This window comes from Mustela putorius, unplaced genomic scaffold, assembly GCF_011764305.1.
Source record: "Mustela putorius furo isolate JIRA1106 unplaced genomic scaffold, ASM1176430v1.1 tig00003881_pilon_pilon_pilon, whole genome shotgun sequence".
NCBI classification, from domain to species: Eukaryota; Metazoa; Chordata; class Mammalia; order Carnivora; family Mustelidae; genus Mustela; species Mustela putorius.
Genome location: NW_025422030.1, coordinates 379,545 through 392,301, shown reverse-complemented (window position 1 = coordinate 392,301; position 12,757 = coordinate 379,545).

Here is a 12,757-nt window from a genome sequence, read left to right as displayed (position 1 = left end):
GGCCTGGTTTCCAATATCAGCATGTGGGGCTTTCCTGAGGCACCAATCAGATCAAATCTAGTCTCCACATGGGAAACTTGTCTTTTGGAGATGATGACGCAAAACCTCTGGTTAGGAGAAGCATTCAGGGTCCGTGGCCCACCCGCCCCGTGCCAAGGTCTCCATGCACACAAACCCACAATAGGACCCATCCGCAGGAGAGTCCATTTCAACTCAGCCCCTTCCGTCGCTCCCCTAGAGCTAGCATATCGAAACTGTCTATTAACTAGGAGACAGTTAGAATCGAGGCAGTCTGCCCCACGGTTCCATCCTTCGATCCCTGCTTTGCTGTCGTTCCGTATGAAACATCCTGGAGCGATCCAACAGATCTCAATTGTTGATCAGAAAAAAATCCTTGTGGCTTGGAGCATATCCCAACTCCCCTCCTGGGTAAACCTCCATGGCCTCGAGATGCTGCCCCCTTCTAGAAAGGGCCATAATGGGACAGAAACTCCAACCTGAGCCTAGGTCGGAAACCTCTCCCTGACTTCAGATGCACGAAGTCCCGATTCAGATCTGCAGAGAGTGCCTGCCGTGCCCTCGCCCCCAAAACCTACGACTAACTTGTGTTTCTTATTCTTCCGTCCTCACACTCCTTGCCCAAAGGGCATCCAGTTTCGGAATTCCGGAGCCACAAAGCAGCACTCTGCCTGCCCTCCAGAAGAAAAAACGTTGCCCTTGGGGCTACCCCAGAAACGCTAAATGAGGATCAAGCTGCACGGCACTCGACTCTCCCCCAATTATACAATACACCCTGAAAACTAATGCCTGGTCTGACGCAGCCTAGGCCTGAACCTCCCCGACCAACACTCAGCGAGCTGGCTCCACACTGAGCACGTGGGACCTGACATGGACTTAAGTCGTCATCTCTTCCCAAGCTCGGTTTTCAGACTACACAACCTAGACCTTGACTCCAATCACGGCCCCAGCGGTGAATGAAAGAGATGAAAAAATCAGAACTACTACTTCCCCATGGCAAGAATCCATGTGGTTGGCATGGAGCCCAACGTTCCGTGTAGGAGCAACAGTGTGGACCATGATTCCCGCCCATGCTTGAGCGCCTAGAAGGCATAAAACACACATTGTGCCCTCAGCGTGAGTTCTGTCCTCAAGGAAGGCCTCTCAGTGGCTGGAACTAACCATAGTTCGGTTTGTCCATTCGCCCCTCCCCAGGGCTCTGCTTTGAAATCCCTCTTTTGGTGGGACACCTGAGGTAACCAAACGGAAAGGACTCTTCCCATCACCAAGATAGACCCAAAACAATTGGGTTCGTGCCAAATCCACAGAGAGGAAGACTTGTCCATGGCCCATGAGGCCTCCTCGACATCCAAGGCCATTGTTGACACCAAATCCAGAGACAAAAGCCTGAATAAATGCCTCACACTCACTCTTTCTTCATATCCCGAAGAGATCTCCTCACGGTCTGTAGATCGGGCCTGCCATACTTATGTCCCCAAACGTAAGCCAAGTTAGTGTTTTCAGACTTCTATCCCCACACTCCTGGCCCACACACCCCTCGAGGCTGGGGCCCCTGGAGCCACACATCAGGTCTGTGCCTGCCCACTCCACTGGAATTCTGCCCATTCACTTGACCACACACGCCTCCAAATTAGGAGAAACCTCCACAGTCCCTGAAGCCATCCCAATTGTGTAGGCCGCCCGGGACAAACAAGGGCGTCTGACAACAGCTGAGCATCTACCTCCACTCATACCGTAGTTGGATGTCACCAGGGTAGTAGATTGAACCTCACAGGTCCCTAGGCCATAATCGGATCCATTGCTTTGGTTTCCAGGCATCTCTCCTCAGAGGCATGTTTTCAAATACCAGGAGGCGGGGGTTTCCGGAGGCAAATCTTGTCTCGACATGGGAAAATAGCAGGCTGGAACTGTGTCAAAACTTCCGGTTAGGAGAATCCTTCAGGGCCCCGGTGCCACCACCCCTTTCCAAGGTCTCCATGGACACAAAAACCCATATTAGGATCCATCCGCAGGAGAGTCCATTTCAACTCTGGCTTCTCAGTTGCTCCCCCAGAGCCAGCAGATAGAACCTGTCTTGTCGCTAGGAGACAATTGAGATGCGAGGCGGGTTGCCCAGGGCTCCGCCCTTAGAACCCTGCTCTGGCGTCGTTCCATATGGAACGTCCTGGACCCATCCAAAAGGTCTCAAATGTCCTGCAGAAGGAATCCTTGCGTTTTGGAGCATCTCACAACTCTCCCAACGTGGAAAACCGTGATGGCTTTCTGAAGCCCCCACCCCCTTTCTGAAGGGGGAAATCATGGACAGGAACTCCAACCTGAGCCAACGTCTGATCCTCGCCCTGAATTCAGATGCACGACATCGCGATTCAGCTCTGCAGAGTGTGCGGGCCTTGCCCTCGCCCTTAAAACCTATGTGAAACTTCTGTTCTCCAATGTCCGTCTTCACACTCCTGGCCCCCAAGACCTCAGGTTTGGCAATTCTGGACCCACAAGGCAGCACTCTGCCTGCCCTCCAGATAAAAAACACAAATGTTGCCCTATGGAGCTTCCCAGACCCCCCGAAATGAGGATAGACCTACACGGCACCCTTCCTTACTCAAATTATATCGACAAATCTGGGCACTAATACACTGTCTGACACAGCCTGAGCCCGGACTTCCTGACCAACACCCAGACAGCTGACCGCACACTGAGCACAACAGACTCGCCATGGCCTTAGCTCGTCATCTATTCCCAACCTAGCTTCTCAGGCTTCAGAACATAGACCTTAACTCCAAACCCCGCCAAGGGGTGAATGTGATGCAGAAATCAGAACTCCTCCTTCCATATGGCAAGAAACCTTGTGGTTGGCATGTTGTCCCACGTTCAGTGTAGGAGAAAACCAGCGCTCACCATGAGGCCCCCCCGCCCATGCTTGAGTACGAAGAGGGCACAAACACGCATTGTGACCCTCAGCGTGAGTCCTGTCCTCTAGTGAGTCCTCTCAGTGGCTGGACCATTAGACGTCATAATGGGCTTGCCATTACCCTAGGCCCCAAGTTTTAACCAGCTTTCTGGTTGTCCAGTCGCCCCTCCCCAGGGCTCTGCTCTGGAAACTCTCTTTCGGTGGGACACCTGAGGTAAAACAAAACAAAACGGACTCCTCCCATCTCAAAGAATAACCCCAAACTCTTGGGATCGGGCCAAATGCCCAGAGAGGAAGACTCGTCCATGGCCCATCAGGCCACCCGGACATTCCACGGCCATCAGTGACACAATATCCAGAGACAAAATCTTGAGCAAGCGTCTCACACTCGCCCCCTTGTTCATATCCTGAAGAGTTCTCCTCACGGTCTGTAGATCAGTCCTGCAATACCTACGACCAGAAAAATAGGCCGAGTTTGTGTTTTCAGACAACTGTCCCCACAGCCCTGGCCCACAAAACCTACAGGCACAGGTTCTTGGAGCCAAACCTGAGGACTGTACCTGGGAATTCTGCCCATTCCATTGGCCACAAACCTAGAAATAGGATGATAAACCTCCAAAGTGCCCGGGGACATCCCAATAGTGTTGACTGCCCAGGAATAACAAGGGCGGTCTGACACCAGCTGAGCTTCTACCTGCACTTAGACCCGTGGACAGATGTCCCCAGAGGTCAATTGGAATGAGCAGGCCCCTAGATCCTGATCGGATCCTTTGCTTTGTTGTGCAGGCATCTCTCCTCAGAGGCCTGGATTCCAATAGCAGCATATGGCTGTTTCTTGAGGCACCCATCAGAACAAATCTCGTCTCCACGTGGGAATCTTGCACGTTGGAGCTGTGTCAAAGCCTCTGGTTAGGAGAACCCTTCAGGGACCCTGTGCCACTGCCTCATTCCAAGTTCTCCATGGACACAAACCCACATTAGGACCCATCCACAAGAGAGTCCATTTCAACTCAACCCTCTCAGTTTCTCCCCCAGATCCAGCAGATCTAACCTGTCTTGTCACTAGGACACAAGAGGAATGAGAGTCGGGCTTCCCAGCCATCCATCCTTAGAACCCTACTCGGAATCGATCCGTATGGGCCGTCCTGGAGCCAACCAACAGGTCTCAATCGCCCTGCAGAAGAATCTTTACGGTTTGGAGCATCTCACAACTCCCTTCGTGGGAAAAATTCCATGGCCTCGTGATCCACCACCTCTTCATGAAGAGGGCCATAAGGGACAGAAAAACTCCAACCTGAGCGTTCGTCAGATCCTCACCTGATTTCAGATACACAAGATCTCGTTTCAGCTCTGCAGAGCGTACCTGCCATGCCCTCACCCAGAAACCTAAGGTTGCTTGTGTTCTCAGACTTCTGTCCTCAACTCCTGGCCCACAAGCCCTCCAGTTTTGCAATTCCAGAACTACAATGCAGCCCTCTGCCTGCCCTCCAGAAGAAAAAACATTGCCCTCTGGGGCTAACCAGAAGCCCCAAAGGAGGATCAACCTTTTCGCCACTTGACTGTACCCCAATTCTACAGGATGCATTGGGCACTCATGCCCTTTCTGTCTTAGCCTGAGCCTGGACCTCGCGACCCACACCCAGCCAGCTGGACTCACACTGAACACATCGGACCTGCCAAAGCCTTAGGTCGTCATCTCTTACCAACTTCGGTTTTCAGGCTTCAGAACCTAGACGTTTTCTCCAATCACTGCCCAGGGTTGAACATGAGAGGCAGAAATCAGAAATCCTTCCCCATGGCAAGAAATCTCGTGGTTGGCGTGTTGCCCAACGTTCAGTGTAGTTGATAGCAGTGTGGCCCTTTGACCCCGCCATGCTTGAGGGCCACGTTGGTCACAAATACGCATTGTGACCCTCAGCGTGAGCCTAGTCCCCAAGTAAGGTCTCCCAGTGGCTGGACCAAGAGACGGCATATTGGGCTTGCCATGACCCTAGGCCCCAATTTTTAACCATAGTTCGTGTTGTCCATTCGCCCCTCCCCAGTGCTCTGCTTTAGAATGAGGTAAACAAACTGAAAGCACTCCTCCCATCCCACAGATTGACCCCCAAATTGGGATCGGACCAAATCCACAGAGAGGAAGACTCATCCATGGCCCATGAGGCCTCCCCGACATTCCACGCCCATCGTTGACACAAAATCCAGAGACAAAAGCCTGAATAAGCGCCTCACACTCGCTCTTTCTTCATATCCCAAAGAGTTCCCCTCACGGTCGGTAGATCGGGACTGCCATACCTACGTCCCCAAAACAAGCCGAGTGTGTGTTTTCAGACTTCTATCCCCACATTCCTGGCTTCCACACCCTCCAGCCTGGGGACCCTGGAGCCACACATCAGGTCTGTGCCTCTCAACTCCACGGGAATTCTGCCCCTTCCATTGACCACAATCATACAAACTAGGAGAAACCTCCAACGTCCCCAAGGCCATCCCCATAGTATAGAACGCCCAGGACAAACAAGGGCTGCCTGGAACCAGCTGAGCATCCATCTCCACTCATCCTGTAGATGGATGTCCCCAGAGAAGGAGATTGAACGGGACAGGGCCCTAGGCCCTAATGGGGTCCATTGTTTTGGTTTCCTGCTATCTCTCATCAGAGGCCTGGTTTCCAATATCAGCATGTGGGGCTTTCCTGAGGCACCAATCAGATCAAATCTAGTCTCCACATGGGAAACTTGTCTTTTGGAGATGACGCAAAACCTCTGGTTAGGAGAAGCATTCAGGGTCCTTGGCCCACCGCCCCGTGCCAAGGTCTCCATGCACACAAACCCACAATAGGACCCATCCGCAGGAGAGTCCATTTCAACTCAGCCCCTTCCGTCGCTCCCCTAGAGCTAGCATATCGAAACTGTCTATTAACTAGGAGACAGTTAGAATCGAGGCAGTCTGCCCACGGTTCCATCCTTCGATCCCTGCTTTGCTGTCGTTCCGTATGAAACATCCTGGAGCGATCCAACAGATCTCAATTGTTGATCAGAAAAAATCCTTGTGGCTTGGAGCATATCCCAACTCCCCTCCTGGGTAAACCTCCATGGCCTCGAGATGCTGCCCCCTTCTAGAAAGGGGCCATAATGGACAGAAACTCCAACCTGAGCCTAGGTCGGAACCTCTCCCTGACTTCAGATGCACGAAGTCCCGATTCAGATCTGCAGAGAGTGCCTGCCGTGCCCTCGCCCCAAACCTACGACTAACTTGTGTTCTTATTCTTCCGTCCTCACACTCCTTGCCCAAAGGGCATCCAGTTTCGGAATTCCGGAGCCACAAAGCAGCACTCTGCCTGCCCTCCAGAAGAAAAAAACGTTGCCCTTGGGGCTACCCAGAAACGCTAAATGAGGATCAAGCTGCACGGCACTCGACTCTCCCCCAATTATACAATACACCCTGAAAACTAATGCCTGGTCTGACGCAGCCTAGGCCTGAACCTCCCGACCAACACTCAGCGAGCTGGCTCCACACTGAGCACGTGGGACCTGACATGGACTTAAGTCGTCATCTCTTCCCAAGCTCGGTTTTCAGACTACACAACCTAGACCTTGACTCCAATCACGGCCCAGCGGTGAAAGAGATGAAAAAATCAGAACTACTACTTCCCCATGGCAAGAATCCATGTGGTTGGCATGGAGCCCAACGTTCCGTGTAGGAGCAAAACAGTGTGGACCATGATTCCCGCCCATGCTTGAGCGCCTAGAAGGCATAAACACACATTGTGCCCTCAGCGTGAGTTCTGTCCTCAAGGAAGGCCTCTCAGTGGCTGGAACTAACCATAGTTCGGTTTGTCCATTCGCCCCTCCCCAGGGCTCTGCTTTGAAATCCCTCTTTTGGTGGGACACCTGAGGTAACCAAACGGAAAGGACTCTTCCCATCACCAAGATAGACCCAAAACAATTGGGTTCGTGCCAAATCCACAGAGAGGAAGACTTGTCCATGGCCCATGAGGCCTCCTCGACATCCAAGGCCATTGTTGACACACAAAATCCAGAGACAAAAGCCTGAATAAATGCCTCACACTCACTCTTTCTTCATATCCCGAAGAGATCTCCTCACGGTCTGTAGATCGGGCCTGCCATACTTATGTCCCCAAACGTAAGCCAAGTTAGTGTTTTCAGACTTCTATCCCCACACTCCTGGCCCACACACCCTCGAGGCTGGGGCCCCTGGAGCCACACATCAGGTCTGTGCCTGCCCACTCCACTGGAATTCTGCCCATTCACTTGACCACACACGCCTCCAAATTAGGAGAAACCTCCACAGTCCCTGAAGCCATCCCAATTGTGTAGGCCGCCCGGGACAAACAAGGGCGTCTGACAACAGCTGAGCATCTACCTCCACTCATACCGTAGTTGGATGTCACCAGGGTAGTAGATTGAACCTCACAGGTCCCTAGGCCATAATCGGATCCATTGCTTTGGTTTCCAGGCATCTCTCCTCAGAGGCATGTTTTCAAATACCAGGAGGCGGGGGTTTTCCGGAGGCAAATCTTGTCTCGACATGGGAAAATAGCAGGCTGGAACTGTGTCAAAAACTTCCGGTTAGGAGAATCCTTCAGGGCCCGGTGCCACCACCCCTTTCCAAGGTCTCCATGGACACAAACCCATATTAGGATCCATCCGCAGGAGAGTCCATTTCAACTCTGGCTTCTCAGTTGCTCCCCCAGAGCCAGCAGATAGAACCTGTCTTGTCGCTAGGAGACAATTGAGATGCGAGGCGGGTTGCCCAGGGCTCCGCCCTTAGAACCCTGCTCTGGCGTCGTTCCATATGGAACGTCCTGGACCCATCCAAAAGGTCTCAAATGTCCTGCAGAAGGAATCCTTGCGTTTTGGAGCATCTCACAACTCCCAACGTGGAAAACCGTGATGGCTTTCTGAAGCCCCCACCCCCTTTCTGAAGGGGGAAATCATGGACAGGAACTCCAACCTGAGCCAACGTCTGATCCTCGCCCTGAATTCAGATGCACGACATCGCGATTCAGCTCTGCAGAGTGTGCGGGCCTTGCCCTCGCCCTTAAACCTATGTGAAACTTCTGTTCTCCAATGTCCGTCTTCACACTCCTGGCCCCCAAGACCTCAGGTTTGGCAATTCTGGACCCACAAGGCAGCACTCTGCCTGCCCTCCAGATAAAAAACAAAATGTTGCCCTATGGAGCTTCCCAGACCCCCGAAATGAGGATAGACCTACACGGCACCCTTCCTTACTCAAATTATATCGACAAATCTGGGCACTAATACACTGTCTGACACAGCCTGAGCCCGGACTTCCTGACCAACACCCAGACAGCTGACCGCACACTGAGCACAACAGACTCGCCATGGCCTTAGCTCGTCATCTATTCCCAACCTAGCTTCTCAGGCTTCAGAACATAGACCTTAACTCCAAACCCCGCCAAGGGGTGAATGTGATGCAGAAATCAGAACTCCTCCTTCCATATGGCAAGAAACCTTGTGGTTGGCATGTTGTCCCACGTTCAGTGTAGGAGAAACCAGCGCTCACCATGAGGCCCCCCCGCCCATGCTTGAGTACGAAGAGGGCACAAACACGCATTGTGACCCTCAGCGTGAGTCCTGTCCTCTAGTGAGTCCTCTCAGTGGCTGGACCATTAGACGTCATAATGGGCTTGCCATGCCCCTAGGCCCCAAGTTTTAACCAGCTTTCTGGTTGTCCAGTCGCCCCTCCCCAGGGCTCTGCTCTGGAAACTCTCTTTCGGTGGGACACCTGAGGTAAAACAAAACAAAACGGACTCCTCCCATCTCAAAGAATAACCCCAAACTCTTGGGATCGGGCCAAATGCCCAGAGAGGAAGACTCGTCCATGGCCCATGAGGCCACCCGGACATTCCACGGCCATCAGTGACACAATATCCAGAGACAAAATCTTGAGGCAAGCGTCTCACACTCGCCCCCTTGTTCATATCCTGAAGAGTTCTCCTCACGGTCTGTAGATCAGTCCTGCAATACCTACGACCCGAAAAATAGGCCGAGTTTGTGTTTTCAGACAACTGTCCCCACAGCCCTGGCCCACAAAACCTACAGGCACAGGTTCTTGGAGCCAAACCTGAGGACTGTACCTGGGAATTCTGCCCATTCCATTGGCCACAAACCTAGAAATAGGATGATAAACCTCCAAAGTGCCCGGGGCCATCCCAATAGTGTTGACTGCCCAGGAAAAACAAGGGCGGTCTGACACCAGCTGAGCATCTACCTGCACTTAGACCCGTGGACAGATGTCCCCAGAGGTCAATTGGAATGAGCAGGCCCCTAGATCCTGATCGGATCCATTGCTTTGTTGTGCAGGCATCTCTCCTCAGAGGCCTGGATTCCAATAGCAGCATATGGCTGTTTCTTGAGGCACCCATCAGAACAAATCTCGTCTCCACGTGGGAATCTTGCACGTTGGAGCTGTGTCAAAGCCTCTGGTTAGGAGAACCCTTCAGGGACCCTGTGCCACTGCCTCATTCCAAGTTCTCCATGGACACAAACCCACATTAGGACCCATCCACAAGAGAGTCCATTTCAACTCAACCCTCTCAGTTTCTCCCCCCCAGATCCAGCAGATCTAACCTGTCTTGTCACTAGGACACAAGAGGAATGAGAGTCGGGCTTCCCAGCCATCCATCCTTAGAACCCTACTCGGAATCGATCCGTATGGGCCGTCCTGGAGCCAACCAACAGGTCTCAATCGCCCTGCAGAAGAATCTTTACGGTTTGGAGCATCTCACAACTCCCATCGTGGGAAAAATTCCATGGCCTCGTGATCCACCACCTCTTCATGAAGAGGGCCATAAGGGACAGAAACTCCAACCTGAGCGTTCGTCAGATCCTCACCTGATTTCAGATGCACGAGATCTCGTTTCAGCTCTGCAGAGCGTACCTGCCATGCCTGCCTCGCCCAGAAAACCTAAGTTTGCTTGTGTTCTCAGACTTCTGTCCTCAACTCCTGGCCCACAATCCCTCCAGTTTGGCAATTCCAGAACTACAATGCAGCCCTCTGCCTGCCCTCCAGAAGAAAAAAAACATTGCCCTCTGGGGCTAACCAGAATCCCCTGAAATATATGGGGAAAAAATCCCTAGAAATACAGCCATAATCACTGGCTGCTCTTTATTGATCCAGATCCTGCGGTAGGCAATGAAGAGCTGGTTTTAGCCAGAGGATGATCTCCGTTTGTCTTCATGATTTGGCATTTCCTGCAAGCCAGGCATGGGGCTCTGCACTAGAGCTGCAAATGCTGGGGGGCCCTCACTGTCCCTTTTCTCTTCTCAGGGGGACAATGCGCATGCCCATGGTGCAGTGTGACAGGCTTTACCACAGTTAGATAAAAGACTGCCAAGGGTAGGTTGGAGCTGGGAAAAGCCACTTAGGAACAGATTTTCAGGGGAGGTGATAGACAAGGGCAAAGCGAAGAATGAGGATGAGTGTGTCAAGTTTCAAAGTGCCAGGAGGCACCACAGTGCATTCGGGGAACCTACAGCAAGTTCATGACAACCGACAGCTGATCTCACAGCATCACATGGGGATGGAGGCTGAGCCCGTGGGTTAACACTGGGGGTGAGATGGTTTGTATACTATGCCGAGGAGGTTTGGGTTCTACACTGTATTGGGCACAGGGAGCTACCGGAGGATTTCAAATATCAGAATCGTAACCATAATAGAGTATTTAATTGCATCCTAGCTTTCATCAAGTGTAAGATGCACTATAGTTTATGTTCGACTAAGAAAGGGAAATGCTGTCAGTTAAACTAGGATATGTCATCAAGTGCAAGGTGAGTGCCACCTTAAGAGATATTAAAATGGGGGGGGTGACAAATCTTAGAAGAAGTAAATTGTGGTACTAGAATAATTAAGAAAGGTCGAACACTTGGATCAACTAAAAAAAGTGATTATTGCTTACCATGTGCCCCAAACTATATTAAGTCTTAGAACAAGAGACGTTGTCATCTTGATGCTGCGCAGCTGTTAGACCCAAAGTACAGAGCGCAGTAGCCAACGACTAACAGGCCCCAAGTGCCATGTGCAGACTCTAAGAGCAACTGCCATTGAGAGAGGAAATGGGTGAGAGTGGGCTTTCTGAGGTAGAGAATTACTAGCTGGGAAAGTAGGAGAATTGACACAGAATTGGAATTGATGCCCCTACATGACAGAGTTGGTGAAACTTCCCTTCTCAGAGATCTTGAGGCTCCTCAGAAATGTATTTTTTCATGTTTTGGATGGAACATTCAGGATAAATATGATCTGTTCGAGTTCCTGGATCTCTCATCAGGACTGTTTCTTAGGCTCCACTGGCACAGGAAAAGGGTTTTGATAGTCCAGGGTAAATCCTGACAAAAGGAAAACACGGTATCTATGAAAAAACTAACCACTCAGAAGAGAACAACAGATATAAGACCAGGCCGACCTGACCCTGCAGGATAGGTAAGGTTGGTCCGGCAACAGGGGTAGAGGAGAAGTGCCCATCTCCTGCTAGAAGAGCTAGAGAAGACCCCTTCCGGAGAGAGACCACAAGGAGAGGAGAGCAGTAGGTGCTGATGATGAATATTGTAATCAGCCGAGAAGGTCATAATGACAAAGTTCCAGGATCAGAGTAAACATATGGGATTAAAAAATAAAAAATAAAAAAAAAATTTTTTTTAAAAGGACTTTTTTTTTTAAAGGAATTTAAACAAAATTCCTTCTTAAGAGACAGTTTGGCTGTTTAAACCAAAAAGTACAACTCACTGAGAGAATCACCGCATTATTTATTGGGGTAGAAAGGACCTGGAATGTAGAAAGACCCATTCTGCAGAGGAAAAAATAGAATCACTAACAGGCCTCATGCCTTGCACAGCCAGTGGCTAGAATCCCTGCCTCATGAGACCCTGTGCTAGAAGGCCGCTAGAACCATCTCAACTATGTTAGTCTATATTGGAAGCCAACAAGTGTTTGCCCAGTTAAGAGCATGGTAACAATCAGTCACGTTATGTTATAATGATTGTCGATATCTTTAAAAGCCTTGTCAAGTTCCTTTTTGAGTAACCCTCACCCCACCCTTAGAGAAATTTATCTGTGGTTCACCTCTTTGAAATACCTCATTGTTGTTCCACATTTACCATAGCCAAAAAAAAAAAAAAAAAAAAAAAAAAAAAAAAAAAACTTTTTTTTAACAAAGTGTTCAGAAGGGGGGCGCCTCTGTAAACAAGGAGAGTTTTTCGCTGAGGGGAGAATTTTGTTGCATTAACAGCTGAAAGCAATCAGGTCAGACAGATCCAAGTGGTGGAGGGATTTTTAAAATTACAAAAACCGAACCAAATCAAACCAAAACAAAAATCAAAAATCAAAACCAATGGCCAAGATTTCAAGTTTGCTACTAAAGGCATGACATTCTCCTAAGACATGCAAGTGACTTGATCAATATATTTATATATTTATATTTGAAGAAGGGAACTATTTGATGCAGCAAATCCACGTTGATTAAAAATTACCAGATATGGGGTCTCCTGCGTGGCTCAGTGGTTTAGGCCTCTGCCTTCGGCTCAGGTCATGATTTCAGGGTCCTGGGATGGAGCCCCACATCGGGCTCTCTGCTCAGCGGGGAGCCTGCTTCCCCCCCCCTCTCTTTGCCTGCTTCTCTACCTACTTGTGATTGTGTCTGTCAAATGGGTAAATAAGATCTTTAAAAAAAGAATTACTAGGTGTGAAATACATCAAGGGTATGGGAAGGAAAATGATTTCACCTGATCTGACTAGGAAGTGGTTGAAGCCTGAATTAAAGTGCTATAAAAAGAGTAAAGACGTGGGAAATATATGGGGAAA